We start from the raw sequence: 6865 nt of genomic DNA on the forward strand, positions 1-6865 counted from the left end.
TTTCATCTGCAAAAAATGCAGGGCCAGTAACCCAATCGCAAAACCACTACAATAGGGTCTCATACGTCCCAATTTTCAATGGATGGAAAGAGGGACAAAATGTGCGGCGCAGTATGCGCGTTGTGGCAAATTCAGCTCCACCCAGCCACTTCTACATTGACTTCGCCCATTCTCATCAATTTTTCTTTGTGCCCCTACAGTATAATCCTCCTACAGTCACCTGTACATTATATGCCCTCACATTATAATGTTCCCCTCCAATTGCCCCACAGTATTAAGTCCCTCTCCACCTGCCCCAGTTTAAAGTGGCAGAAACTAGAGGTGGACATTAAACTGGGGCAGTTTGAGGGTGACATTAAACAGTGATTAAACTCGGGGAAACTAGAGGCAGACATGTCAAGCTCCCCCCCCCCCCCCCCCCGTGGTTTAATGTCCTCCTCCAGTTGCCCCTAGTTTAATGTCATCCTCCATCTGTCCCCAAGTTTAATGTCCACTCCTCGATCTGTCCCTAGTTTAATGTCTCTCCCCCTCCATCTATTCCCATTTAAATGTCCCCTCTCCACCAATTTAATCTCCTCCTTTCATCTGTCACCATCTTAATGCCCCCTTCCTCTGCCCCCAGTTTATTGACCCCCTTTATCTGCCAACAGCTTAATCATATGAAGGCAGAGTATCCTTTGAGTATCATCTCTGCTGACCCACCTCCCTCCCCTTCATGAACCCCAAATCTATTTTTTTCTTCCCCTGCTCTCCATATTTGATAACTTGACTTGAGAACTGCATTGTGTTATTTTGAATCTCAGCTTGCCCCTAGTGTTTGATATAGTTTATTTATTGTACCTACACACTTCCTGTATTAGAAATCCGTATTATGTTGTCTTTTGATGTAATTTGTTTGCATTTATATCCCTGACCACAACTTGGCCAAAAGGTATTTAAAAGAGCAGCAACTGGGGGGCGTGGCCTAACCATGGCGGAGTAAAGACGCTCACTCTCTGAGCTCCGCTTCCCTGGATCCCCGGGCCACCTGTCACTTACCTCCAACCGGCTCCTTTTTCCCTTCTGGATGGGGAGGAATAGACGTGGACCGGCCAGGTCCTCTTTTCAGCGGTCTCATCGGCTGCAGGGCTCCAGCGGCTGTTCGGCGCTCCGGGTACCACGCTGAACGGCTCTTCCAAAATGGCGCCGGCCTCCTCCTCTCCGGACCCGGCAGCGCTCGCGGGCAGGCATGGAAGCCCTGTCCTGGCTGGCTCCTCAGGCACAGCATGCCCTCCAGATCGTTCCGTGGCTTCCCTGAAACCCAGCACGGAGCGTGCCTCTCCAGGGGACTCACAGGGAGACCTGCAGACTTCCTCCATGGTGCTGCCACGTGCGCTCACAGGTACTCCCCCCTCCCCCCCTGCATCTACTTCTAGGCTGGATATGGACTGGCCTTCCCTGCCTTCCTCCCCTGCGGCCATGCCTTCTCCTAAGGCTCACAGCACTCCGGAGCCCCGGCAGCAGCCTTCCCAACCTCACTCTGTACTTGGGGCACGGGGCACCCTGGATATCCCCCTCCTGTGGCCTCCCAGTGGACCTCCATCTTCCTCAGGACCTCAGGGTCCCTCTGCTGCTCCTCCTGGTAATGCTGCTCCAGGCCCCGACATCTCCCTGGCTTCTCCTCTGCTGCTCCCTGGTGTCGAGGTGACCCCCCTGGGTGACGCGTTGGGGGAATTGCATCGTCTCAGTGCTGCTCTTGGCTCTATTCCCACCAAGGCTGACATGGAAGCGTATGTTTTGAGACTGGAACGGTCATACAAGGCCGAACTGTCTGCAGTGTCCTCCTCTGTGAAGCGCTTGGAGCACCGCGTGGCGGCAGTTGAGACTTCTGCCTCGGCTAATTCTGCTCAGCTCTCTGTCCAGGACTCTGTGCTTCAAGCGCACTCCCGGCAACTACAACGTTTATCTGATACTATTGATGACTTGGAGAATCGAAACAGACGGAACAATATCCGTGTACGGGGTCTCCCAGAGTCTGTGGACCATAAGCAATTGAATGAGACTTTGCGTTCTGTATTTAACTCACTGCTGGGTGAACCTGTGGACTCCCCCTTGGAACTTGATCGTGCCCATCGGGCACTGGGACCGCGGGCCCCTAGTTCTGATTTGCCTAGAGATGTGATATGCCGTGTACACCGTTATCAGCTGAAAGAGGCTATTATGCGCAAGGCCAGGGATTCTGAGCAGATTTTGTACCAAGATCATCCCTTGTCGCTTCTTCCTGACCTCTCCAGGCTCACCTTGGCCAAACGTCGTGCTCTGGATGTTCTGATTCAACACCGTATCCCGTATTCCTGGGGGTTCCCGTTTCGTCTGCAAGTCCGCAAAGATGGCCGTCTGCTTTCTCTTCATCACCCTGACGAGATCCCTTCTTTTATGCTGGCTCTCGGCCTACCTCCCGTAGATGTCCCCGGCTGGCCTTCCTCTTCAGGTGCTCCTCCTGCGCTCCCTCCGGCAGGAGTTCGATGCAAGTCCCGCCAGCGCAGACGATCCCGTTCCCTTGCCTCTGCTGGTGCCGCTGCAGTTCAGGACAATCCTCCACCTTGATTTTGACTTGGCTGGTCTATGTTACTTATTGCATTTTTTTTTTTTCAGTTTCCTCTTTTTTATCCGGTTGGATTTCTCTTTGTCATGTGACTGTTGTTGTGTTATTTGGCCCGGGGTCTCCGGGTAGGGGCGGTGCCGTTCTGTTTAGGCTCGTCTCCCACCGGGGTCCTCGCGCTACTCAGTAGTGCGATTGTGGTGCTTTTTTTTGTCACCCTTCCCCACCTTTTCTAGGGAGGCTCCTCCTCCCCCACTTAGTGGTTTGTTTGTTTTTTTTTCTCTTGTTTGTGTTTGTTCCCTCGTTCATTTTCGTTCTTCTGTTTCTTTGTTTTTGTCTAGTTTTGTCCTTGTCCTCCATTTCCCTCCTGTGTCTTTCCCTGTTCTTTGTGTTCCCCTCTGAGCGACTCAGGTATGGCTTCTGTTACTCTTTGTTCTTTTAACGCTAGGGGCCTTAATGTCCCCCAAAAACGTAACCAAATCCTCTATCATTTCCACAAATCCCGCTCTCATATTTTGATTTTACAGGAGACCCACTTCCGGCAGGGCCACATCCCTGACATTCGTAGCAGATACTATCCCTTGTGGTACCACAGCGCCAACCCGTCCTCCAAATCCAAGGGTGTCTCTATTGCCTTTCACCGTTCCCTTCAATTTGAGGTGTTGGACTCGATTCTTGATCCGGAGGGCAGGTATGTCTTTTTGAAATTGCGTATTGGTGGCTCTTTGGTCACAGTAGCAGGGTGCTATCTCCCTAATCAGCAGCAGATGGTCTACTGTAGGTCCCTGTTGCGTAAACTAGCCGACTTTAGTGAGGGGGTGGTTCTTTTAGGGGGTGACTTTAACTTTGTACTTGACCCGACTGTTGATTCTTCCCCCCCTCGTACAATCTGCGCTCCTGCCCAGCTCAGGAGGCTTCGTTCTTCCCTCCACTCCCACCGTTTAGTTGACGTCTGGCGAATCCTTCATCCGCAGGGTCGCGACTTTACGTACCACTCCCCTGCTCACGGGTCTTACGGCCGTCTTGATTTTTTTCTGATTAGCCACCATGCCCTCTCCTGGTCGCCGGCAGTACGGATCGGGTCAGTTCTATGGTCGGATCATGCTCCAGTGTTTCTGTCTCTCTCGATTCCGGGCCTTGCCCCTCGTCCGTTCACATGGCGCCTTAACGACGGCCTCCTTCAGGATGCGACGTGTCGCTCTGCCATCGAGCCCACTATTCGAGAGTTCGAGGCGTCGCACGCTCAGGACCCGACCCCTCTTCCGACTCGTTGGGAGGCATTTAAATGCGTTCTTCGGGGCGTTCTTATACAAAATGGCTCGCGCCTTAAGAAGGAACGTTCAGCCTGGATTTCTTCCACGCTGGCTCGTATTCACCGACTAGAGGAAGAACATAAGCGGACTTTGGCCCCCTCAACCTTCACCGAACTTCTTAACGTGAGGGAAGAGCTTCGCTCTTTCCTGGATGAGGCGTCCGCCCGACAGAGGGATAGGATGAGAAGTCGTTTCTACGAATTTGCCGATAAAAGCGGGCGCCCGCTTGCTCGACGTCTCCACCCCCGTTCTTCGGCGTCCTATATCCCTTGTATTCGGAACGGGGCCGCCCACACCGTACACGACCCGGTTGCTATTGCGGATGTTTTTCGTGACTTTTATCGTGATTTGTATAACCTTAGGGGTCGTTATGCCGACCTGGACCCGGAGCTGGCTTTGAGTAAGATACGGGAATATGTTTCCGCTACGCCTCTCCCTATTCTTACCGCTGATGTTAGTTCCTCTCTCGACTCTCCGTTTACTGAAGAGGAGGTAACAGAGGTCCTTCGGTCGACTCCGTTGGGTAAATCTCCGGGTCCGGACGGCTTTACCCCTCGCTTCTACAAATCTTTTCGGGAACTACTAACCCCTTTCTTGCTTTGTGTTTTTAATAGCGTGGATGCTGACGCGCCTTTTCCTCGCCAATCCCTCTCTGCCTTGGTTACGGTTTTACCAAAGCCCGGTAAAGATCCTAGTTGTTGCGCCAACTACCGTCCGATATCTCTGCTTAATATTGATATCAAACTCTACGCCAAGCTGCTCGCAAACCGTCTTTCTCCCTTGATGCCCCATTTGGTCCATACGGACCAAGTTGGATTCATCCCGGGCCGTGAGGCTAGGGACAATGTTTGTAAGACCCTTCTCGTTACTGGTGCGGCGCGCTCTAGCCATACTCCCATGTGTCTGTTATCCGTTGACGCCGAGAAAGCGTTTGACCGCGTTCACTGGGGCTTTCTTCGTGCGACCCTGGAGCAGATAGGGATAGGATCGGGGTTCTTGCAGAAAGTCCTTTCCTTGTACGGGGATGTGTCGGCGAGGGTGCGCTCCAATGGCCTTTTGTCTGATTCCTTTCCGGTGCGCAATGGTACTCGTCAGGGCTGCCCTCTGTCCCCTCTCTTATACGCTCTGGTAATGGAGCACCTGGCGGTTGCTTTGCGCGCTCGGTCGGATGTCCTAGGCCCCTTGGTAGGTGGCGCCCAGATTCGGTTGGCTCTTTATGCCGACGATTTGCTTCTGTATGTTACTCAACCCCGCGTCTCTTTTCCGGCTATTTTGGACGAGTTTTGTCGTTTTGGCGACGTCTCTAATTTTAAGGTCAACCTGACGAAAAGTGAGGCCCTTAACGTGTCGCTTCCGCAATCAGAGGTGACGCATCTTGCTGCGAGCTTCCCCTTTAAATGGCAATCTCGCTCTATTACATATTTGGGGGTTCAGGTTCCTTCCGATCCATCCGATCTGGTTGCCCTGAACTACCTTCCTCTGCTTGAAAGAACTAAGGCAGACCTGAGGACATACGGGTCCCTTGGCTTGTCTTGGTTTGGCCATATTAATGCCCTGAAAATGGATGTGCTCCCTAGGTTCCTTTACCTGTTCCAAACTCTTCCAATCCCGGTTCCTCGGCGTTATTTTATGACTTTGCAGTCAATGTTCGGTAGGTTTGTTTGGGGACCCTCCCGCAGCAGGCTTAAGTTTCGTTCTCTTACTCGTCGTAGGGTTTGTGGGGGAGCGGGCCTTCCTGATCCTTTCTTGTATTACCGCTCTGCGGTCTTGCTCCGTCTTTTCGACTGGCGGTTCAGGGCCTCTGACAAGCAGTGGGTCTCAATAGAGGCGGCACTTCTGTTTGCTCCCCTTGCTTCCTTACCATGGATTCCCCCTCACTTCCGGCCCTCTCCTGCCTTCCCTTCCTTGCTCTCCTCACACTTCCTAGCAACCTGGGATAGGGTTCGTCAGTTGTCGTCTTTGGCTAGGGTCCCTGGTTCCCTGACTCCTCTTTTTCGGAATGCCATGTTCCCTCCTGCTCAGTCGGCCCGTCGCTTTCTTTGCTGGTCTGTTGACGATGACATTAGGCTCGGCTCTATCGCGGGGTCCTCCCCACTCCCGTCCCTCGAACAACTTAGTGCTTCTTCTCCGGGGTTGTCCCTTTCCTGGTTGGAGTATAACCAGCTCTCAACCTTTTTCCCGCAGGTTTTCCTTGCCGCCGGTTCTTGCTGCTGCTCCGACCGTTTTAGAGGCAGTATTGCGCCGGCAGGAGGCGCCCCCTGGTGCTCTTTCGCTTTTTTACGACGTTCTATTGACTGCCGCTACCCCAGGTCTTCCCCCCTTTACTAGAGCTTGGGATTCTGATTTAGGTCTGCACCTGTCTGCTGCTGATTGGGCTCGCTCTTTCCTATTTGTACATAAACTGCCGCTGCCATGTAGCGCTCAAGAGAAGAACTTCAAACTTCTGTCTCGATGGTACCGCTGCCCGACCCTCTTGCATCGTATCTACCCCTCCGTCCCAAACGTGTGCTGGCGCTGTGGTTCTGCAGTGGGATCCTTCTTCCACATCTGGTGGGAATGCAGTAAGATCCAGGTATTCTGGTCTTCGGTCTTTTCTGTCTACTCAAAGGTTAGTGGTCGTTTTATATCTCCCTCTCCTCAAGTGGCTCTCCTCTCCTTGATTCCTGGGAAAATCTCCAAGGTCAAAGGCGACTTGTTACGCCATTTTCTCACGGCCGCTAGGACGGTTATACCCAGACATTGGCGGAGCCCCGTGGTGCCTTCCCTAGTAGAGTGGCTACAGGAGCTCCTTCTCATCAGGCGGATGGAGGCTCTGGTTGCTGAGGACTCTGCGGATTCCTCTAAATTTGAAGCCCTCTGGCGGCCGTGGATCATATTTCAGGAAACCCCGGAGTTCGCTTCCCTGTTTGGCCTCTGACTGCGCTCCATCTTTTTTCCAGCTTTTGCCTGCCCTGGTCCCTCTTCCCTTCGT

Source organism: Leptodactylus fuscus, chromosome 1, assembly GCF_031893055.1.
Source record: "Leptodactylus fuscus isolate aLepFus1 chromosome 1, aLepFus1.hap2, whole genome shotgun sequence".
Classification (NCBI taxonomy): domain Eukaryota; kingdom Metazoa; phylum Chordata; class Amphibia; order Anura; family Leptodactylidae; genus Leptodactylus; species Leptodactylus fuscus.